The sequence below is a fragment of the Anoplophora glabripennis genome, unplaced genomic scaffold, assembly GCF_000390285.2.
Source record: "Anoplophora glabripennis isolate ALB-LARVAE unplaced genomic scaffold, Agla_2.0 scaffold74, whole genome shotgun sequence".
In the NCBI taxonomy this organism is placed as follows: Eukaryota; Metazoa; Arthropoda; class Insecta; order Coleoptera; family Cerambycidae; genus Anoplophora; species Anoplophora glabripennis.
The window spans coordinates 1,046,887-1,072,788 of record NW_019416212.1 but is presented as its reverse complement, the minus strand read 5'-3'; the positions used below and the strand labels follow the sequence as shown (position 1 = coordinate 1,072,788).

Sequence of the window (25,902 nt, the reverse complement as noted above, 5' to 3'; positions counted from 1 at the left end):
TAAGGTTTTAGGTACTGAAATCTACGAAAATACTATCTTTTTTATATATAATTCCACATGTAAATATTCTTATAACATTTACTTGCTTAGTCCTACATATAAAATTGTTTACTTTTATTTATAAGTACGTGAAAATAATTGTTAAAGTGTGGGGTTAGGATAACATCAAACGCATGTTTTACAAACGCTTTTTTTAGTTATTATTTTATTTGGGTAAATTTAAATGGTAACAATGAATAAACAAAACATCAAGGATTTTATTTTTGTGTTTACTTTTGTTCTACACGTTTTACTTTTAAAGATTTCAGTACCTAAACACGCCAGAAATTTCAGTATTTCTCGGCCAAGAATATGGCCACCTTATGCTTTATTTTAGCACGCATTTTTAATAAACCAACTCTGTGTTTTCGCTTTCATTTTCAAGGGTAGCGACACCTGTGACAAAGTATACAAACTAATTATACCTACAAATTCTTGTTTGAGATAGAAATCACTAAAATTCTGGTTTAAGTATAGAATAAACATGGAGTCGTGTGTAAAATGTTGTCATCTTACTTGAGGACACAAATTATAGAATTGTTAATAAATATTAATCTGAAAATTAAATACAAATGATCCTAAGTGTCCGTTTTAGTGAGTGAAGTAGTTTGGTTATTGTGCCTGGCTTAGTTCCGTCGTAAATGCAATATATTGGCAGACTAACAGTATGGTTAAAATTGAGGTACTTTGGCATTTATTTAAATTATTCTTCTGTTCTCATGAGCATTGAAATTTATTTCACTCACTAGCGGGAACCATTGCGAATACATTGATATATAATAATATTCAATTATGTTAGTTTCTTCGACGATTTGTGTCCTCATCTGAAGCTCTGTTACATGGTAAAAATATACATACTAAATCGCCCCCTTAAGAAGAGTCGAAGCCTTTTAGTTGAGAATAGAACAGGAATTCCTCTGCTCATGGCATTTTCAGGTCGGGCTCACGTGCTGCACTCGAGTGCAGGAACTCTGGCGACGACAATTTCGCTCAGTTTACGGACGAAAATACCTGAGAGGTCTGGGATGTGGTTTTTCTTCACCTCTCGCGACTCCTTATCGTTCCAGGCGTGGCGAAATTGCGGAGCTAAATCTTTTCATGTAAATTTCAGGAGACCGTTCTACCGTAACCTTGCCTTTCGATATTTTAACGTAATCCAATAATCACACAAAAGGCTAAACCGCCCAAATGGTTTCCTTAATACTTTAGATAATTTGGAAATGTCTAAATTTTTTTATATATTACTTTTGCAAATGAAAAACGGTTTCTTTTTTATATTTAAGGCCGTGGGTATCTGTTTCTAAAATCGAAACGTATAACATTGAAAGTAATTTCAGCGGTAATCCAATGTATCATTTTTTTATTACTGTAGTTGTAAAAAAGTTATGTGAGGTGTTGAAAAGTTGTTTTATGTTTGTTCGTTGGCAAACTTCCACTCAGACACAAACAAAACGCTGCTTTTTAGAGTTTTTTTTTTTGCGTAAATTATTGTTACCTACAGGTGCCAACAAAGATCAATGTTACACGCAGATTTCCATCGCCAAAGTGCATTATCAATTTTTTCCATTGATATTTTTTTAAATAGTCATTGTGTCATTGATATTTGAGTTTTAAAGCACGATTTTAAGGTTATGGAAGTTTGTCAACTCACAGTCATGTAGTTTTGGACCTCTGATGTATAATATCCATGTTTCCAGAGTTTTATGGTTCTACTCTCTCGAACATTCTGGGTTATAGGGTTATAAAGCTATGGGGTTATGTCGTTCTGTCGTTATGAGATCATTCGACTACTTTGGTCCACGGTCCAACCCACTGTTTTTGTAACCTATTATTGTTTCCTAGCAACTGGGAATGACGTGTCTTTTTGAAATATGTGTGAAATAGGAAATATTCCCACAAGGTTCCTGTCATGAAAAAATTTCTTTGATTTGCTGCGCCATCTATACCTCTAAAATATAAATTTCAGTTATACTCAGAATTGAGGCTGAATCCCTTTTGGTTTTCGAGATATCCCCTGCGAGTTTTAAACGGAATACCTTGAATAGACAGTAATATTAAAAGTTNCTCATAAGCATTCTCACAATTTATTCCCATACATTCTTTAATACATTTACAGGCTATTTTTTCAAGTAAATTTTCAGGTGCAGGAGATTTATTATTAAAAATGGGAACTAGCACATTTATGAAATTTTTCTAATCCCAATCAAGGGGAATTAAAGTACAACCATTCCACTGTTGCATCTGAAAATATACTCTCATTTCATTGGAAAATTTCGATTGGAAATTCAATTTGCTACAACTTTTCTGTTGACAACTATAGTGAAAAAATGCATAGTTTTCGAGTAAAAAACAAAAAACACCCCTTTAAAAGGTAGCACTCCGCGGTATCATTTTTTAGGGAAAATTGAAAATATCAAACAATAAAATTTCTGTTACGTTGTAGTTCCTTTGTACCCTCTTTTTTTGACATAGTCAATAGCATATTCCCAGAGTTTTATGGGTCTACACTCTCGAACATTCTGGGTTATAGGGTTATAAAGCTATGGGGTTATGTCGTTCTGATGTAATGAGATCATTCGACTACTTTGGTCCACGGTCCAACCCACTGCTTTTGTAACCTATTATTGTTTCCTAGGAACTGGGAATGACGTTTCTTTTTGAAATATGTGTGAAATAGGAAATATTCCCCCAAAGTTCCTGTCATGAAAAAATTTCTTTGATTTGCTGTTTTAAACGGAATACCTTGAATAGACAGTAACATTAAAAGTTAATACAAGATCTTGTTGATTTGGGACGACTATTCCTTCAGAGAACTGTTCTTTTATAACAAATATACCGAAATGCGTTATCTGAAACATAAATTTAATCTAATACCTAACTCGTTGTTTTAAAATGACATTCAAAACGTAACAAGGCATTATTTATTTATCATTTCGTAATTCCCCAACCTTTGCAGAGGCGACTTTGAAACTACATAAAGACACTGTACTGAATTTTAAGTTCACCTGTGCTGAATACAATACGTGGAAAACATTTTTAATAAGTGCAGAGTCTTTTCTACGACTGTAAGTCTCACTTTTGTCCAATAAGGGTGTGCTCTTATTTGACATACTAATGCAAGATGGCAGAAACATTGAAACGGTGTAACAGAAAATTTCCTGCAGTGGGAAAATGTTACATGGATCCGATATCGCGAAGTTGTTTATTTTTAGAACCAAAGTTTGTTTCCATAAGATATATTTGAATTAATTGCATGCTTGTTTGTTAAACAATTTTTAATGATCCGGCAATATTCTGCTAAATCGATGTTTATGAGTCAATTTCGATAGCTGTTGTAATTTTTTGTACTCTTTTTAGCATCATTAGCATGTTGGATTATTAATTCGATTTGGTATTTTCTCGAGTGTTGGGTTAATTTGTTTATTCTTCGGTATTGAACTTTTCGTAGTATTTCAAGAAATTTAGTTCAAACATAACACTCAGTTGCTTCTAAATTTAAAACTTGCTTAGAAACTTATTTAAATCTAATACAAATTGTATGTAAAATACACACTAGATTATTGGTTATTTTCATTTCTCACTAGGTAAGCTTTCTTCCGTGGCAAGTAGCCACAATAGGCCCACCAATAGAGCGAAAAAAGAGACTGTTTTTACACTTAAATATTACAGCAAATTTCATGTATTTCCTTTTATACTTAGTAAATGAAAGTCGTGACAATTTTTTTTGTAAACAATAAAAACTGCAAAAAATTAAATTTTTTTTGGTTTTTTATATCTCGAAAAATAATGATGGAATCGTCTTACTCTCAATAGGACTTTTGTAGAGAATAAATAAACCTATAAAATGTTTTTTTGTGCGACCCGATCGGTTCATTTTTTACAGAGAAAATCCGGAAAAACCTCCAAAATAGAGCTTTTTTCAAAAATGCATAACTACGTCAAATTTAAAGCTGGAAAATGACAGATAACAATATGTAGTTTAATCGTGCGCAAGATGGTTTCTGTCCAGTATTTGCACAATTGCATTATAAACAAATTAGGGTATTTTTTACACAGCTTGGCGATTTATCAAAAATGGTTCGATTTAAATTCTGAAAACGGCATCTGAAAGTAGAAGACAAAATCTACAATTTGTATATCTCGGATTTTCGTCTGGGTGATGGGAAATATGATAAAAATGCCATTGAACACCCGAAACGAACGAATGTTCGCTCGAGCGGAGGACTCTGGCTCGAGCGTACTTTCGATCGTTTTAGGCGACTTTCAAGGGCATTTTTAGCATATTTTTTGCAGTTTTTAGTGTTTAAAAAAAATTGGTCACGACTTTGTTGGGGAAATCACTTGGATTTTCATTTACTAAGTATTTTTCAAAAGGTAATACATGAAATTTGCTGTAATATTTAAGTGTGCCAATAAATCTCTATTTGTTGGCCTACAAGGTTAAACCTAATTTTTACAAAGATTTGAGCATACGCTCATCACTGGACTTTCGTTATAAGATGGTGTCACCGCCGTTACTGGAGGTGGAAATTCTAAATATTTGGAATTATTCAATTTTCGTGGTTGAAAACATACATAGGTCTTGTATTTTCGAAACCAAGAGAGTTGCACTAACCAAATTTGGGCCGGACATAGCTTATACAATGCGAAACATCGCCTTAGTGTTAAAAATGTTGTCACCGCCGTTCTTGGTGGTAAAAATTCGAAATATTTGAAATTATTCCATTTTCGTGGCTGAAAACATGTGTTGTTATCGTTATTAATTAATATTAATTTTCAAAATTTCTGAAAACATCAAACTGGTTTATCTGTTCACCATTTTAGTAAATATTACATTGGTATACTGTAGTAAATCTAAAAAATAAAAAAGACGTATTTTATTTACGGCAACATATAAAAATTGTGAATCTTTCATAAAACAAGAATTTGAGAATATAGATTTATATAAAAGAAGTTGCAATGACAGTATTTATGAAAAAAAAAATGTTGTAAAAGTGTTAGTTGGTAAGAAACGAAAATATAGGAGCGATAAACCCAAACTTATAAAATCTAAACATAATAAGGCCAGTTGCATATTAATTTCTATATTAAAAATTCTAAAATAAGGAACTACTTTTCGATTTAAAGACAATTTTAGCATAAACCTTAAATAAAAAAATCAAGTTAAGCAAAATCCTAGAAGAGTATCTCCAACGTTAATTATCTCCACGCTGTCAAAAACCATATTAATAGTTTGGCTTTTAACAGTATATCGAGGAGAAAATTTGATCTTCACGTTATGAGTACTGGGTGATTCACTATATTTTGACCCCCCCTTTAATTTTTTTGTTTTAAGAGTTATAAAAAAACATGTGAAATACAAAAGTTGCACGATTTTTTATGAAGTTTTCGAAAATGATTGTAGAAAAACAAATGAAGTTCAAACAAAATGGCCACGGATGTTAACTTTGTTAATTTTAATTTTAGTGGCGCTAATAAGTACAAGGGGAATCAAGATACCGGGTGACTCAAATAAATAATTTTAAAAAGTTGAAGGTAATTCAATTAATCCTATAATTTGCTTGTGGGAAAATTCGCTTCAGAAAGAGAGTCTCAGAGGCATTAAGCAGAAATCAAAGAAAGTAAAAGTAAAATTTCATTTATCAACATTCTAAATTTTGCATATATAACATCCTGTATTTTCTCGTAAACAATATATATGTATCCAAAACAAACATGAAAACATTTTCTATCGATAAAAGATTTTGCCCTAATTTAAATTGAAAATAAAATACAGCGTATGAAACAATAAAAATAGACTTAAATAGAAAGCTGCAATCCTGACACCATCAGGGTGTAAAAGTTACGCAAAGCGCAACACAATTAATGGTGTTTCTCATACTCTTCAAATACCTATATTAAATAATGATTTTACATAATTGATACAAAGTCGTATTATTTACTTATCCCGGTATTTATTTATAATAACGTTATATTTAGGTAATTAAACCACTATGCTGCATTACTACAACACAAATGAATATAAACATGTGGTCTACTAGACCACCTACGCAATAACACTACGCCATGTAATCACGTGATTAATCTGATAAGTTGAGCCCAAAATGGATTAGCGTAAATACACACTTTCCGTACATCAAATATAGTAAAAACACATAAAAGATTAGGAATAATGCATTTTAAAATGCAATAGTACAATGTAAAAAGTAAAAATACATCGAAAAAAGAAAATATGCATCAATTAAGTGTATCAACGTAATTTGAATGGTCAATTCATTTACATTTTTTGTGTATAAAAATCACTCAAAACATATAAAAAGTTTATGGAAATGTAAATAAAGTTAGTTATTTATATTTTATTTTAGCAAGACTAGTTCTTGTATGTTTAAAATAAAGGGAGTGTTGCAGATGTGACACTATACAGAGAAGTCACGTTATGCGAATATAAAAAAACCTGAAATAAATTATTGGTGATATTGTCGTCAGTCCAGGCAAAGTGGAATAATTTGAACAAGAAGGTGAAACAGACATTTTCCAGGCCTACTTCAACATTACCGTTACAGTAAACGTCAGAGAAGTAAATAAAAAATAGACGATCAGCCCTTAAAAGCTGCAACGGGACACATCGGAGTATAAATATTTACTTAGACCAGAGCCAAAAATAGCGTCGCGATCGATTCCTTCGAACTATGGGGAGAACTAACAAAGAACCACAAACAATCCCCTGAAAAAAATGCCCTTCGCACACTGGATCTTGATGAGAATGAAAAAAATTAGTGATGGGAGATTTCGAGTGAAAAATCGAGTGGTACTCGATTATTGAGATCACTCGAGATATCTCGAGATGTTTACTTCCACCACTCGAGTGATTATTACCTTACGGTTGCACCCCAAAATGTTAGTGAATACTGCAAATAGTCACTGATTGCGTAACCTTTTTTTTAGAATTTAACGAAAAAGTGGTTAGGTTTTGAAGTGCGTGAGCTTTTTTTTTTTTTAGCTATGCTTATAAGTAATATATGACTAATACAAACAAATTTGTGCGCCGCTGGGATAAAAACGACCAATATCTCGCATCTCGAGTGATCACTCGATTATTAGAAGTACTCGATTACCGATAACTCGATTATCAAAATTGGTCGATTATGCCCATCACTAAAAAAAATAGAAAGATATCAGTTCCGGGCATGTCGCCGTCTTATTTTCGCGCGCTATTAATAGAAAGTTGGCATGCATGGCGTCGTAAATCACCAAGGAGGCGCCCTTCGCCCTCGCCCCCTCCCCGCGACCCTAAATTAATGTTGCACGAACAACCCGCCGAACAACGCACTTTTATTTGTTAAACTGCCCTAAAAATAACCGAAGGATCGGACCTTTACCGTCCATCTTTCTTGTGGGTCAAGGTGTAATGATTTTAGACGCATAAGACGTATAAATAACTTACAATATACAGAGCGTCCCGGAAATAAGTGTCACAATTTAAGCAATTTTCAAAATCACATTCAGAAATAAAAAATGTCCATTGTTATAATTCGCTCGTGTCTATCAAATTCGAATATTAAGAAGTAGAAGTGTGGAGTAGTGCAAAAGTAGCACTTTACTTTATTACACCGATAATGACAGATTTTTGTAAGGTAAAGCAAAATTAATTTTTTAATTATATTAAATTATTATAATTAAATAATTAATTTAGATATATTAGAGATTATTGATTATGGTTTTCCCTGAAAATTGTATGTACGATCATGCCCTTTCGAAAATTTAGATGATTTCACGTTCTTTAAGAGGTTCCGACTATTAAGAAACAGTTCTTCGTTTATTGGAATTAATAGAAGAAGACCTGGAATATACAACTGACAAGTAAGTAAACATGGGTTATTTAAAATATTTCAAAATAGGTACCTACTTTTAACTTCTTGATAAATAAACATCTATATAGAATCATCCATAATGATATATCCTATATAGGTAGGTATGTATAGAAACTGTCTCTTTGATTTTAATGCTTTTATAGGGTATACAAAATGACAATAATTTATTTCTGTTCTATCTTGTAAGTTTTAAACTTATTTTCATTTCCAAGATACAGTCCATCACAGATCCACCACAACAATCACTGACGTCATCCATCAGGAAAATGTGCTTAGTTTAAAAAAGTATCTAAACTTTAAGATTTGTGGCGGGAATAATCATCCAGTAAAATTAAAATTCACTGGATATTTTAACCTTAAAACTAAAAATTTACTAAATAAAGTAGCCTCGCTACAAGGTCCTTCTGGCTTAACAAAGCGATACAAATTTTGCGATGGTGCAATAGAAAATATTTTATGAATCACTTAAAATTTAAGTTCTGCTTAACTAAGCTCTACTTAAGTAATAATCGGTGCAAACGGGCATCAGTTTCTTAATATGCGAAAATCTATTAAGGGTCTCTTAGACATCAAGCAGTCGATTGCAATTCAGAAACTTCATACCCATGCGGTTTGTGGGTTTGGAGTTGGCGGGCTTGGGGTTTGTAAGCTTGGAGTTTGTAGGTTCGGGTTTTGTGGGATTGGGGTTTGTGGGTTTAGGGATTGTGGGTTTGGGGTTTGTGGATTTGGAGTTTGTGAGTTTGAGTTCGTATGTACTGAAGGTATGAGTCTGAGTATGAAGTTTCCTGCATTAAGGGTATTTGTCGGTGTAATTAAAACCTCCTAATATATTAATAGCCTTAATTCGAGAATAATCATCAAAAACACTGTGAGATAGCTAAGTGATGCAGATCTCTGCCTACAGCGATGAAGTGGGTAAAGAGCGATAATCCCGCTCGACCCCGCTCCATCCGAAGTCGTATATCCAGCCAAGGATATTGGCGCGATGCAGATCTCTTCTGATCGCGCCCTGCAGAATACAGTTCGTTGTCTGATATTGTTGCTTTCTCTTTGTACATCGTTACGTTTTTCCTTAATACTTATTGTTAGTACCAAAGGCATTTTTTTATTTTTTTACATATTTTCCATATATTTTTTTCATAATAACTACTATTTTCAACATTAGAAGTACATATTCGCATAAAAATTGTTTTAAAAGTACTATTCCTGGTTTTTGATAGACATGTAGCAGATACAAGTTCTAATAATAAAAAAACGTATAATTAGAAAGATAATACTCTTTTCTAAATTCGTTCCATTAGTCTCAGGCCGATTATAGAAGCAGGAAATTCCTCTGAAAGTTCTCCTGAATGCTCTGACGCGGGCAGCCCACCACCTCCAGCCGCGATATTCCTGTCGAACGCAAAACAATCCGGGGTCGAATTAACTCATAAATACAATGATTAATTTCCATAAATAAAACCGACAACTTCCTACGTTCTTTCGTTTCCACTAAAACTCCGTTGGGCCGTAGCGTTCCCGTGAATCAGCGCTTCCTACTATCTCCCCATTCATGAAAAAGAGTGGATATAAATACCTACGGTTGCGGGTAAAAATAGCCGGCGCACACAAATTTCATCTAATTTTAAAATGATTTATGGTCTCTGGAATCGGAATATGTATCATCTTCTACGAGGAAAGTTTTCTCTTTAACAAAGAAACAGAAGGTGATTTTTTGGGACTTTTATTTCTCAACATAATAAGAAATTCAAACTTTATTTCGTTTAACAAAATATCAAAATATTCCTCTAGATGCGACTGTCCTGTTATCAACCTGTACAAACAATAATCAAGTAAAGAAAAAACGGCTACAAAGAGATGTTTTTGTATTCACATTTTACTTGGGCAGCTTCGTTTGTTGTATACAAATATTAGCGGAAAGAAAGGATATAAAAATCAAACTCTGATAGAAAAATTAAAACTTTCAGGGAAACAACGACACCTTGAAAGACAGCAATATCGGAATCAGGAGAGAAAGCTTCCAGAAATCCGTCGAATGACGTCTAGTGCAGTTGAGGTGCTATCCCCCAGAAGCCGAAGGCTTGCGACAGCAACAAGTTTGAAGCCGTTAGGGCGCCTCTATATCACCTCAGTAAGCTTTGATGTAGATACATCTCGTGAAAAATAAACGCAGAAATAAAAATGGATGTTAAATGTAGCAATTACCTTTGATATATAGAGGTTTGCCACAAAACATATAAAGCTGAAACGGAGCGCTTTCATCTGAAAGGCATCTGCCTGCAAGAATGCTCAGGTGAAATGTCTGGGAGCTTAAGGGAATTGAACAGCTATGTAATAAGCATGTATCAAGGAATGTTGAATAGATAAGAAACATGGCATAATAGGTAAATACGAGTATAGAAAGAAGACCCAAAACAGTATACATGGTGTTTTCTAAGTACGCACAGAAAAACCACTGAGGTATTCCATGGTTAAAAGGCAATTTAATTAAATAGATGTAGGGCCCTAAGGCCGTCGTTTTCGAACTACGTTGTTCCCAAAATTGAAAAAAAATCAATTTAATATTTTCCCTTGGGAGTGTATAGGGGTCGTCAAAATAACCCTAGTTTGTCATAAGAAGAAAATTCCTAAAGTGCCCTTAACGAAGATACAGAGCCACAAAAATGTATGGGATGGTTCTTATTATATCACAACAGGCTGTTATATTGCTCCTCATTTACAATATGAACTGTGTAAACTAATGTTTTGATTTACACCAAACAAGAAGTCTGTGGGATTCAAATCTGGAGATCTAGACGGCCAGAGTTTTTGATCGCCTCGTCCAATCCACTTATTGGAGAACTATTTATTTAAATATGTACTATACTATAATGTGAGCTGCTAGATCGATCGTGCTTAAACCACGTCCATTTTCTCAGTGCAGTGGGGATATACAGGTATTCAAGCAGTTCAGTTATGATTTCAAGAAACTGTCGGTATGACGTTCAAACGCACTCCTTGCTGGGTCCGCAAGGCCTTGGCGTTAGTTTCAGAAATTTTATTTGGAAAAACGTTTGGAATGGTGGCCGGTCTCAGAAGAGTTATTTACATGTAACTAATTGTGGTGGTTTATAATTTCCAAACCTCGGGTCGTCCGCGACCTTTTGACTATGATTTCATACATTTGGCGGAATTTGTGCCCTGTGGACTTTTGGAAGGTTTCTTGAATTGTACTTGATGCTGTGCTTGTGCAGTGAATTTTCGAAATCCTCTCGGAACTACTCGTATTACGACATTTTGCTCTTTTTATTGTGAATTGTGGGAGTGCAGTCTTGTTGCTAGCTATGATGCAAGCCGATCACAATAGTTGGCTTCTATTACGAACGTTTTTAGTGCGTCGTAAAGCGCAACGTTGTATGTCGGAGCCGTTCGCCGTAAATGGGAAATATTTCTATTAAAGTTTTTATCGCATATCCAACTTTACTGCTCCTATACAGAACAAGCGCCTACTATGGGCGGTGGAGCTTTTACCCTACATTTATGCATCTACGTAACAACTACGAGGCGTCAGGGAACATATAGAGATATGGTTTACGGAGTTTACGAGCTAGATTTATGCAAACTGTTGCACTGTGTCTGTTGGTTTTGTAGGGGCGCACGTCCTCGCAAGTCTAGCAGACGCGTTGTGTCTTCTACTGCGTCTGTGTTTTAGTTCGTGATATAAACTACGAGTTGATCTAAAAAAGTAAATTTAGAAGTAAACAAATAAAATAGCAGGCTCTGATGACACTTATAAATAAGAGGGAAATAGATCAGACAAACGAATAGTAAACGTGTCCGGTCGGTAATGCTCAACACCGCTATTATCAACTGTTTTGACAGGTATCACCTCCTATTCATTGTCAGATAGGTCTATGACAATCATGTAATCCAAATAAATTTATTTGAAATATAAAATTGTTAAAATTGTCTCTAGGCATTCATTTTGTATAAATATTTTGCAGTAAAATATAATGCAACTATTATTTTACATATTTAGGGAATTAATACTTACGAAAAATGTAAGCAGGAGTTGTGAGCAGGACTATCGCTCTTTGCCTACAAATGCTGAGATACCATTGTCGCCACTTATATATATCGACCAGCGAGTTTGGATATATTTTGTGTTGGAAATAAATTGTTATTCAAGCTAAAGATATTTCAATTATTTACAGTGTATCGATACTAAATTGAGTCGGGTCAAACTGCACCGTTCTGAAAAAATCGGGACGGAAAAATCCGCTTTTTCCGACGACCTGGTTTCGACGGATGTTGAGGGGTTATCGATTATAACAAATGCTGATTAATGGTTGACCTCTGACACGGTCGTTAAAATTAACCCGCGCATTGCGTGACGGTGGGGCCGGGGAGAATTATGCTAAACGTCGTAGCCAATCGGATCGTTTCTCTTGTTTGTAAAATCCGGAAAATCTGCGGGAGATAGTGCGGGATCGTTCGAACTCTTCGAACGGGATATGGGAGGCGATCACGCGAGCTTCGGCGCGGGAAAATTAAGATAATGGCATTTTTTTCTTCGTTAATCCGGTTATTTCGATGTACATCAATCACGAATTTCATCATATTTTCTCGTAAATTAACGAAACGCTCTTAAGCAGGCCCCGGGGTGCCGTAAACATAGACGTCGCTATCCCTCCCAGGGAGTGTCGCCAGGGGGTAGACTGTGCTGGAAATATGGTGCACACGCGACTGGATATGCGTGGAATTTCGAGACTGTGGATATCTCGGATATAAACAGAAGTCTTTTGATGTGAAGCTGGGGGAAAGATAAAGTTTGTCCAAAATAAATGTAGTGTTCGGAAAAAATATAATTGTTGGAAGTTCTACGAAATAAATTTTGTATATTAGAAACAATTAATTTTTTCTTATTATTTATAATAATTATTATTAGTCCAACCAAATTACACTTGGAGAAAAAAAAATTGTTACCTGGATAAGTGGAAATGGTAAAAGGGCTTATAATAAACCTAAAAAAAAATGCGTGAGCAGCGGCGGCGGAGGGTTGATTTGGGGGGTTGAAAAGTTATAAAAAACTGTATCATTGGAATTTCTGGCGAAAGTTGACGTAAAATAAAAAAGTTGTAGATCATGCAATATTCTACAACTTTTGTAGAGGTCACTTTTTAACATAACCTCAAAATTTCCGAGAAAAATGCGAAAAACAGTTTTTTTTTCTGATTTTTCGTTTTTTATTTCTCATTGTCGCAAAAATAATTTAATTTTAACGAAACTTAGTGAAAGTATACCTTTCTGTGTCTTAAATATCCACCATTTTTTTTTAGATAAAAAAATCAAGACGTTTCTGATATTCAGAAAAATTCTACTTAGAAAAATCATCGTACAGAGTTCTGCCGGTAATCATTTTTTTCGTTTTGACATACACTTTATGGTGAAATAAAAAAATCTGTCATCACAGTTCAAAAACATGCTCAAAAATGCAACAATGAATTTTTCAGTTATTGTTGATAATTTGTTTAAATTTAAAAACATTCAAAAACTGATTACACCATTCAATTCTACGGAAAATCTATTTAAAAATCATTGTTTGACCCAAAACTTTATTTTTGTACAGTATTGCTATAAACATCTAAATCGAATTACAAATGCACAAATGATAAATTATCTCTGGATGATTTGAGATTTCAGCAATACAAAGTATTATATATACATAACTGCGGAGTCTACTGTTGACGCGAAATCCGAAAACCCAGTAATATCCTCTAGTTCAAAAATAAAAATGACTAGATTTTGTCATAAAAATAGCAGCGACGTATTAAAAAGAAATTAACCCGATGACCCCTCGAAGACGAAACGTCGGATTGCAAAATTGTTGACACCATTGTATAGAGCGAAAAAAGTGGCATTGTAAATATGTAATTTATTTTAAAATTCATTATTTAATGCCTGAAAAAAATTTAGCAAAATTTATTTTTTTTTAGGATATTTCTGCAACTACCCGGAATTTTTAAACTTTCTAAACGACATATTGTTAGGTATAAAAAAACACAACTTTTCTAATTTGAGCCACCCCGTATCTCTTATCGTTTCCTAGATCCTAATACTATCCCATCCTTATCTTGGACACACTGTATATGTATGAATTCATCAAAATTAAAACAAAAATAAGTACACTAATCGATCCTACGGAAAAAAAAATATTATTTATTTTATTTATTCACTATTCGACCTATATGTTTATAGCAATTCTGTACAAAAATAAAGTTTTGGGTCAAACAATGAGACAGTGTTTTTGTATTTTTTCCGTAAAATTGAATGGAGTATGATTTTATTTTAATTTAAACAAATTATCAACAATTACTGGAAAATTCATTGCTGCAAGTCATTTTTTATTTTTTTTTGCATTTTTGAGCATGTTTTTGAACTGTAATTACAGATTTTTTTATTTCACTAAAATATATATGTCAAAACGAAAAGAATTATCACCGGCAGAACTCTGTACGATGATTTTTCTAGTTAGAATTTTTCTTTGAAGAAAAAATATTTCTAGACCGGGAAAAATGAATATCTAGGAAACTTCTTAATTATTTTATCTAAAAAAATTGTGGTTAGTTAAGACAGAAAGGTATACTTTCACCAACTTTTTTTCGTTAAAATTAAATTATTTTTGCCGAAATGAGAAATAAAAACGAGATATCAGAAAAAAAACTGTTTTTTGCATTTTTCTTGGAAATTTTGAGGTTATGTTAAAATGTGACCTCTACAAAAGTTGTAGATTTTTGCATGATCTACAACTTTTGTATTGTATACTTTTTTGTTTGACGTCAACTTTCTCCAGAAATCCCAATGATACAATTTTTCATGACTTTTCAACCCCCCAAATCAACCCTCCGCCGCTCCTGCTCACGTATTTATTTATTTATTTTTCGTTTATTATAAGCTCCTTTACCATTTCCACTTATAAAAGTCCAGGTAACAATATTCTTTTTTTTTTCCCCTCTAAATGAGTTATTTCCATGGGTAATATACATTAATTCGATAGAAATATGATTTAGACACATAAATAACAAAATATGTATGTGTTAGAATTTTGTAAACTAATGTAGGTACATTGAAGAGATTAAAATAAAAACTCAATTTTGGTCTCAAAAGATCAAAGCATATTCGATAAATATAATTGTGGTGTCTTCGAAAATATGTTTTACAATGTTCTATTATTTTGGAAATAATTTTATACTTTTTATAATAAGTATTTAAGATTATCCAGTTTAATATAAAAATTGATTAGATTATTCCACGTGGGAAAAAAAATAGGTTCGTAGTCAAACTGCAATTTTCTTATAGGTACCTCAACTGGACTAATCAATTGTTAATTTCTATAAACAATGTAAGTCCTTCTTTTTTTTTTGTCAAACGGAATCTCGACTGGCTGGCTTGGAATAAGATCCTTAACATTTTTACATTCTGCAACCTGTTACGGAAACCATCCTATTAATCTCATTACTCGAAACTTCCCCTGTCGCATTCTTATTCTACCACCTAATTACAGAGCCGGAGGCAACATCCGCTTCCAAGGAAAAAAGGACTAGCAGGGGATGGGGCGCGCAACTACATAGTTACAGATAACAGCAACTTCATTTCAGGAATTCCGGGTTCACTTCCATTTGCATAGATTGCAACCGGGAACTTAATTCGTCGCAGCGATTAATTGGGCTCTGCTGTAAATCACCAAAGCAGCAGGAGAGCTTCCTGGAGAAGCCTCAAGAAAGGAAATTCATATCAAGGTGATCAGAAAGTTAATTTCAGGCACCGATTTTGCATATCGAAAGCTAGAGGATCACAGTGTGGTATTTTAACAATCTAGCGATACTTAATTAAAAAATCAGTTTCTTATATTTATTAAACTACTGTTAAGGCATTATTTGTTTGGGAGGTAAATAGCTGAATTACTAAAGGTTTGATTGTCACAAACCAGGTGGTCGTTTCATTTATTGTCTGAAAAGGACCATTCGTGCTAAAAGAAAAATTTTATGCAAAAAAAATCGTTAATTTTAAAAAAGCAAAAAACAAGATTTTTTATTTTTTTACTTTTTTGACTCTAATTTATGTTAAAAACGACGGCAATTTAAAAAAAATATTTAAGTTTGACTGGTTATAACTCAGTTAATATTAGTCCTGAAACTTTTGAAAGGAATCTCATCCAGTTTTTTTTGTGCAGCAATTTTCTTTGCCTACTTCTACTAAAAAAAACTTGTCAAAAAAGTAAAAAAAAATCAAAAAATATCTCTCAGCATTTAAGTTACCATCAATAAAAAAGGGACCCACAATATTATCGACTAAAATGCCAGCCCAAACATTTACCTTTTGAGCAAACTGTACGACTTGGAATGTAAGTTCCCACTCCTCAAACTTATGAAAAATATTCAAAACAGTTCTAGCAGTGGGAACTGGTTCGTCGGGGTATGAAAATATAAATCGACCATCGATTGTCTGCACTTTCTGCGCGATATTTAATAATATTAATTTTTTGTTCGACACTACACCATTTTTATTTTGTAATATTCCGTTTACTTCTTACCAAAGGTTTGAGTGGAATAATAATATTAATAAAACTAAACAAACAGCAAAGCGCTTTAGGTATTCGATCGGTTCACAAAAAATGCAACGGGGCACGTGCGCTCCCACAGCCAACTAATTACGAGAGTCCGAGTCGCAGCCTCGATGATATATGTCATGTCCGACCCCTTCCACCTGAAGTTGATAGGGGAGATGCATGTAATTTACTTAGTCTATAGGAAATAATTACCTGACCAGACCTGTACATATACTGAATTGACAAAATATTATTAAATCCTTCATAATTCATGTCCTTAATATAACCACAAGGTACTGTTTTTACGAACAGCTGGACTATTTTGTCTTCTCGAAGCTGCCGTCCTCCGTTAGTATCGCATAAAGTCCCGCTTTCAACGAAGTCTCTATTAAACCGCCTGCGATTTCTTCATGAGAACCGTTTACTGGTTCCGTTCGTACAATTTCTGTCATCTTTGGAAACAATGGAGCAGCGAGAGTCCCGATAATAATGAAGCCTAACGTCCGCTAAACGGCGAGCCGCGCTTATAATGAAACCCCATTACAGCTTTTATTGTCAGGCATTCCATGTGCTGGAATTATCGCGAGCTGCAACTCTGTTTTCCTCCTTTTTCGTCGTAATTCTCGGCAATGTGAGCGTCGCGTCAGGTAGTCGGGCTCTATTAGACAATGGGAGATTAATAATAAAACCGAGGCTGACGAACGGCGCGCCCAGATAAGGCTCATTAATTTCTTGTTGGGGCGGTTTTACTGAATTTGACAGTTCACGGTTTCCATATATGGACATACACCACGTTTGTAGCCTGAAGAGGAAAGAGTTTTTATATGTAAATCTTTGAGAAAATGTCACTTTTTATAAAAATTCCTACTTCCCAAATTTGAATTCATTTGAAAAATTTGGGACCTAAACTATTTTAAACATCGAATACCACACAACTTTCATATCATAACCAAGATATAAAGTGAACTTACCTCTGGTTGTGTAAACAATGATCAAGCATGCGATTACGAAACTATTGTTCGACGAAACTATTTGAAACACACGCTTTCTTACAGAACGGTTTGCAAGGCATAATAGTTTTCCTTTTGTGCGTATCATTCGCGGCTTAATTTTGCAGCATCTAGCAGCAACATTTACATGCCTTTCAACCCATGTCTATCTGAACGGAAATATATTTGGCTGTACGTAAAAACCAATGACGCTAGTGAAATTCAAGTAGCACTACTAGATTTATCTTCCGAGAGTAAACGAAAGATACTAGATCGGCGTTTTCTTCCCAGATTCACTTACCGTTGCCAACTGCGTTTTTCATTTGAAATTCGATGTCCCCAATCCCCTACTCGTTTCATCGAATCCGACCCAAATTATTCGTATTCACAGTTAGGTGTTGCTCCGGAAATGCCTTTTCATTGCTACGAAGCGAAAAAAAAGGGAATATAAATTGCAACAAGAGCAGGAAGAGGACGTCAACCCCGGACAAACACCTAGGATTGTATCGAGTTTCTGTTCGAGCGGACTCCGACTGAGATTAATCTACTTTTGTGGCGGGGTGGGCGAGAAAGGACGAGTTTAGAGAAATAAGAGCAACAAGGATGTACAGGGTGGTATACTGGGGACGGATTGTCTTTGTGACTATGGTTTTCAATGTTTGATACCCAAAAATCAACGTCTTAGATATTTTTTAAGAAGTATCGAAATTCACCCTGTAATATTACTTTTACATTCTCGATTGTTCGATTTAATTGTTCCCGGGCTTTTATACAGCGCTAAGAAAGCAGGGCTTTTAGTCTCTGATATAATAGATCTAAAAGAAAACTTGTATCATTCCGTAAGAGGAAAGAAAAATGACATTCATCCAATTCAGAATATAGTGTATGTCAAGTTCACTTTTCCTCGGAAATTTGAGATTAGCAAATGTTTGTTTAACATAATATATCTCTACATATCTCCGTTATTATTTTTTTATTATACACAGTTTTTTTTATTAGTTCTTGTATCTTTTACAAATTTTTCTAGAATTATCGTCAAATGAAAATAATATACCCTATATGCTTTTTGATACTGAATATCGGGGCAAATATCTAAATGTGTCAAAATAACTACATAAGCAACATAGTCATTAATAGTTATCAACTAAAACCATACAAGGGTATTGATAATAGACGAGATAATTTAGTTGTAGTTCTTGAAAGCACATTGCTTTGAATGTTCAGTCTTTTGAAGAACAAAAATATTCAAATGTATTATTTTGAACGCTCAGGTAATTTGACACCTTTACTGAATTTTGACGACATTTGTAAGTGACGTTTACAAATTAGCGATCAGTAAGTGATTATTACCGATCAGGAGGCGGTAAGTAATCTAATGAATGTAGAAATTTAAAAAATCTATTTTTATTAAACACGAAATTTAAATTACAGTTTGAACAATTATGAAAATTTATTGGAGCAATAGAATTCGGATTTAAAACAACGTTCTCTTCTAATGATGCTATAGTTGATGCACACTGTATGTTTGAAAATTGATTTTTATTTTTCACAACGTATTTGATATCCCTCAGCTAAAGAGGACGAACGCCACCCACCGTGCCTTTAAAGGCCTAAAATGTCTATTGGTTTGTCAGAATAGTGGCAGAACTCCTTCGAAATGCCTTTTTTAACATTTTTAGTACTTCTCTGTACTTAATCCCTTTTTTAACACAAAATATCAGACAGACTCTCTGATTCGACATGTCGCCATACAAAAAATTGTCAAAATTACTGTGGTAAGTCTTACTCATTCGCTCGCTAAACACAAACTAAGCGTGATCGCTACCTAAACCTGAAAAAAAAAGAATCCAGATAAGGTACAACACATGTCCGTTACTTTTTGATCAAACCTCGTATATTTTAGTATACAAACAGTATTGTATTGACCGTTGCTAGGCGGTTGCTAGGAGAACTGTGCGAATTTTTTACCAAGCTGTGCGATTTTTTTACCGTACGACGTAATAGGAAATTTGCATTGATCGCAGACGGTGTGTTTTTAAGTATTTACAGTAGTGGTCGTAGGTAAACATAATTATTAATTATTAGTTATTTACTAGATGTTGCCAATATATCTTTTTATACCTAGATTTCTGATATCAAAGAATATTGTTAATTTGATAGGATTTTTTGAAAAATTTATGAATTTATTTGATTCAGCTTACTGCTAATGATTGGTTAACGTTTTTAATAATGTATCGGTTTAGTCGTGACACCAGCCGTCAAAGTGACATTTGTTAAATATCGATATACATATCTGATGGTTCTACAATTGTTAAGATACGCGTAGAGTTTGTTGCACTCACGCGGATACAATCTATAAAAGTATTTAGTATTAAAGTACCTCGTATTTGACATTAAAAATCTAATTTTTATTAAATAACCTTTTCTGGACAAATTTTATCTGTTTCCTGTAAACGCACAGTTTATTTATATTTGTACACTAACGCCTGAATAGACAGATTAAAGCTCAAACAAACAACCTCTGGCCTGAATTGCATGCAAAAATTTATTTATGTAAAATCTTTATGACGAGCAATATGGTACAGTACATTCAATAAAATAACGTTCTCAGAAAATATTCAAAAACACGACAATAACTCTGTAACTGCTCAATATTTTAATGTCTTCCGTAAATCAGATTTTAAAGTAGAACTGATGTAATTACTTACTTTTTTATATCTTGAAGAAACTTAAATTTACCGGAGAGTTAAATATAACAAAATCGCATTACATTTTCTTACAATATAATTTGCCAAATCAATTGTGTCTTAAATTTGTCACCGCTGTGCTTATTGCATCGTTAACGTTATTACTGTCTTTAAGTGTTGATGGCATGCTTTTGTCAGCCGTGTTATGGGTTGTATAATTTAACAGTGGTGTAGCCATAAAGTACATAAAGAATTTAACAGCTTTTTCGTGGGATGGGCGTCATTCTATTACAATTTAACGACCCTGCTTTGGTTTTCAGTCGGTGATTTGCCTTATTTTTAGATATGTAGTCTTGCTCCCGTTCTCTTTGTTTAAAGATCTTAAGAATTTACTTATCTTACTAAGAAAATGCCTTGTAATTGGAAAAAGACAGTGTCGAATTGGCTATATTTAGGGCTCTTGGCTGAATTCCGCAAAGGGTCCCTTTTTAATATACCGTGGAGAAATGAAAATCAAGAATAACATATTTTATTGTATTTGGTATCTACCTACAAACCGCATGAACGGAAATTTGGTGATATTCGAAAATATTCGAGATTTCAGTGTGCGGCAGGTCGGCAGGGCTGACGACTAACTCATATACGGGGTCTGGCTATAAAATAACGAGATTGATGCTACTGCAGACGAACTATGCATGCGCTAAAGTCATACGACCGACGCGACAGACTCCTCTTTGTATAAGAACTTATTTTTTTGTTCCGGAAAAATGATGTGTTGTAATAGACCGACGAATTGTCGTGAACTTTCATATAAACATTGGAAAAACCTCTACTGAAACTTATCTTCTATTGAGTAAAGTATTATGGCAATCATAGACCTAGTAAACTATGGACTGGCCCTAGAAAGAGAGGCCAATCGCGCTGATGTGTGCAAGGCAGATGAAGCTAGTGCAGGCAAATACCGGTTAAACAAGCAAATAATGGTACACGGATATACCGGTACAAAATACCGTAAACAAATATTGTAAAAGATTTCTTAAATTTTTGTGTGATTTAGTGTATGTGACATATTTGTGAAACCTAAATATGGTGCAATCGTGTTCAGCGATCAATTGTGTAAAGGGACGTTTAAGTGGAGAAAAAATAAAATTTCATAGGTAGAAAAGAGGTTATGATGGTATCAACATGTTTATACTTTTCGCATCTTTCTGAAAATAGTGACCAAGTAGACACTTATCTCTAATGATAACATATTTGATTATATTATTTCTCCCATCCTCAAAAATTATTTTCTAACATCACACTAAATACATATAAATAAACAGTTTCAACTGAATTGTAATTATAAAATGCGTCAGCAAAACTTCTCTTTAAATAATATGTTGAAAAAGAAAGTATCGTTATAGTTTTGCAAAGCAAGATACTTAATATGAATTATTTAAAATAACTACTTCAGAAAAGCTTGCAGTAATTTTAACTAATCAAGCTTACGATATGAGGAAAATAAGTGGAGAAATACATAAAGAAGGCATTATAAAAACTATTTGGAAAATCGTAACTATTAATATTTTTTAAATAAGTAGAATAAAATACCTTTAACTTTAAATTTCTAATTATTATATTCCCCCGTTAATACCTCCAATTTGTACATAAATTCCATATAAACGAATAATGTTTATGCTCTTATTCAATAATAATAATTAAAATTACTGGTACAAATATGTATTATAAAAAGAAGAGAAATCGAATTTAATTCAGTTTGAGTTAAGATAAAGAGCTGTTAAAACCATAAGTGTAGTTTTACTCATAGAATTAATATACAGGCATTACAGGGTAGTAAAGAACTTTTCGTCAAAATCCAAAAACAGGTCAAATTTGTTTCTGAGAGGGACAACTTTTGGCTCAAAAAGCATACCAAAATCTTCAACCCCCTAAGTGGGGGTGCTATCCCCTAAATTTTTTCAAATGGGAATTGGGGTCAAGTGGGGGGTCATTAGAAAGGGCTTTTAATTCTCTATACATCGATTCTTACTTTTTGAAAATCGATTCATTATTTTAGAAAATATGCAGCTTTGAAAATACGAACAATATTTTTGACGAGAAATGCGAAAATCGATTTAATTTTACTTCAAAACTTACGGTATTAGTCAAGTAAATGCTGAAAATGTTGTCCGCCAACTTGCATACAATGATACAGGTTGTCTTCAAACCGTTGTCGAACATTCTGGAGCACTTGCGGTGTTACTTCGCGACATACATTAATGATTCGTCCTCGCAGATCTTCCAAGGTATCAGGTGGAGTGCTGTAAACTTTGCTTTTAATGTGCCCCCAGAGAAAGAAATCTAAAGGATTTAAGTCGGGTGACCGAGGGGGCCACTCAATTGCACCTCTTCGTCCTATCCAGCGTCCTGGAAACGTCTCATTTAGGTAATTGCGCACATTGAGCGAGTAATGTGGAGGAGCTCCGTCTTGCTGGAAAATCAGTTCGTGTTCATTGTAAGCAGGGTCGTCCTCTATGATATTTGTTAGAGCTGGGTCGATGACATTTTGTAGTAAATCCAAGTACATATCGCCTGTCAAATTTCCAGGAAGGAAAAAAGGACCTACAATGGAATTTCCAAAAATACCTGCCCATACATTCAACTTCTGGGGGTGTTGGGAGTGTGTCTCATGGAAAATCCTTGGATTGGTATCAGCCCAGTAACGACAATTATGGCGATTCACTAAACCATTCAAGAAGAACGTACACTCGTCCGAAAAACACACATTAAAGAGGAAATTATCGTTTATCGCTCGTTCAGTCATTATTTCGCAAAATTGCAAACGACGATCAAAATCGTCTTCATTTAGCTCTTGCACTAGCCGAATCTTATAAGGATGGAATTTGTATTTTTTTAATATTCGTTGGACACTTGTACGACTCACTCCTGTCGCAGTAGCCAATTGCATTGTACTCAGCGTACTATCCATTGCCACTTGCCCCAATACCGCTATTTCCGTAGGTTCATTTAGTACCGGATTTTCAACCTGCCTCTTTTTGTTATGAACGGAGCCAGTTTCGCGAAATTTGGCCACCAATTCGCGAACAATTTTTCCAGACGCATGTTTCTCAGGATGCCGTTGGTTGAACAGTTCGGCGACCCGATTTCCGCATTCATTGTTTTTGAAAAAAAGCTCAATAATTTCTACTCTTTCTGGAATTGAGTACACCATAATTAATCAATTTAAAAGACTCGGCAGTATTGGTACTCTTCAACTACAAGTCACAAGACAGTTATCTAGCAACTTCTTGTGGCCTATCTAAATACGAAACAAAAAGCGGACAATTTTTTGCTCACCAAAATCAGGCTAAAGAATTCGCAAATCAGAAAAAAAAAAAGCGAATTCTTTTGAAGGAATTTACCAAGCTAATACCGTAAGTTTTGAAGTAAAATTAAATCGATTTTCGCATTTCTCGTCAAAAATATTGTTCGTATTTTCAAAGCTGCATATTTTCTAAAATAATGGATCGATTTTCAAAAAGTAAGAATCGATGTATAGAGAATTAAAAGCCCTTTCTAATGACCCCCCACTTGACCCCCATTCCCATTTAAAAAAATTTGGGGGATGGCACCCCCACTTAGGGGGTTGAAGATTTTGCTATGCTTTTTGCGCCAAAAGTTGTCCCCCTCAGAAGCAAACTTTACCTGTTTTTGGATTTTGCCGAAAAGTTCATTACTACCCTGTAATGCCTTGCGGTACGTTTTCGATGGGCTACCATGTATATACACATTTATAATGGAATTTTTTGTCTTCTAGTATTTATATTATTTTTATAGCCTTTGTAGATCAAAAATTCGTCGGCTATCCCTTCTGCCATTCATCTAAATATAATTAAAAACCTGATCAATAATTTTTCAAAAATTTTAACTTAACCATACTTTTAGTTTAACCACCACACATAAATGTAGTTAAAATCATTTTAACTTCAAACGGGAATACGGCCCAACAGAAAAAAGTAGTAAGGAATCGAGTATAGCTAGTTGATTGGTTGAATTAAATGTAGCGCGCTACAGTAGAAGTTCTGTAAACCAAGCATAAGCCCGCACTAGCTCTATCTCTCTCGTTGAGCGAGTCCAGTAGGTTACTAGGTCTATGATGGCAATTAACGTTAATCACGTGCGCAGATTTTTGAGTAGTTTAAGCGTTTCGAATTCGAAGATGGCCGAGAAGACGTTAAAAATGACGGACGCCCGGGCCGCCCTTCCACGTCAAAAACGTATAAAAATATTGACAAAATCGTTAATCTGATCCGATCTGAGTACGATCGATGATCAGCGGGCCTGACTATGAAAAAAAAGCATTATTACCACTTACTCGATTGCAGCATCCTCCTCACGGTCCAGGTATGCTCCGTGTTTTATACTTTTTCCATTTCGGAGGTAACCACAGCCCCCTGACCTATTTCTCAAACAAAAATCCATTCATTTTAATCAGGATATTAGAACGGTCTATCCAATAAAAGGGTTTCCGTATAATACCCCCGCAGTTTTTGTCTTAGCGTTTAATTTAATTAAGGGGATCTGCAATTCAAATGAACCGCCAAAGTAATGCATAATTAGATTTGGCAATTAATCGAATGCAAATCGCTTATAAGTCATTATTAAGAACAAAACAACGGGTAATACGCTGCTGTGCGGCCAAACAGCGGTTCGGTTCGATTAAAGTTTCAATAGGATTTAGTTCAGTAGCACGCGAAATCAGCGTCGAATTGTTGAAAAACTTTATTTCACATATCGGCTGCGGGGTATTGTATTTGTTAATTGAATCCCGGTATTTGTAAAAGTGCAATGAAATGATGAAGGGTGGTACGAAATTGATTCAAATCCGTACCAGATAGTTATTTTTCATTCTAGGTTGCATTTCTAAAAATCTTATTAACCTGTTAATACTTAGAGTTGAAAACCTTCGAAAATGCTGAAGTCAGTTTCCTGAAAATGTGGAATAATTTCTGTTAAAAGACATGCACATAGTGTACACTCTACATGTTACATCTTCCCGTTTAATTCCTTGACTCCTGGGAAGAATAGAACACCAGTATTATTCAATTTGTGCCATCTAACTCACTTCAAAACTTGAAAGAAACTGGAAATTGCACATTGTCTGCCTTGTAACAGGTAAATCCAATTTGTGTCTCCTTTGGAGAACAAAATACTAAAACAATTTGCGGCTGCAGAAAGTTCGCGAAACTGCCGGAGTTTTTTGCTAATACCTCCCTTCTTGCACGTTTAACTTTTTAATGGGGTACTTCGCGGACATAACCTCACTTTAAAGGTTTTATGGCGGCATTGACATGAAATTAGCTTGTCTAGTTCTAAACTTCTATCCGTCCCATCTCATCCTTCGTTTAAACTCGAATAAAGTGCTTAGCTGAACAAAGCTCCTTGAAGGTAATGCATTTTAGCTGTTTCCCCTAAATAAATCATTCACGGATTATTCGTACCTACATGAGTTTAGAAAATGAGAAAAAATAAGTCTTAATCCGCTCTTAGGCAGATTTCTACTAGGTTATGTTAGCTTAGGAGATAAAATCGAAACAGCTTCAGAAAGTATTAAAATGAGTTTAAACGTCATTAAAATGCAACAAATTACGTCAAAGTGTATGTGTAAAGTTCCTAAGGTCAAAAGTCAGCAACTGGCAATCAAAGACCAATTATTGGTAACCACAGATCAAAAGTTAATGATCTAT

The 25,902-nt window shown here is 34.3% G+C and overlaps 1 protein-coding gene across 2 annotated transcripts in view; it reads left to right on the top strand.

Annotated features, from left to right (window-relative positions):
* The window catches only part of LOC108906145 (1-phosphatidylinositol 4,5-bisphosphate phosphodiesterase classes I and II), a 97,475-nt gene that overhangs the window by 52,150 nt on the left and 19,423 nt on the right, over positions 1–25,902 (top strand). The window lies entirely within an intron of this gene.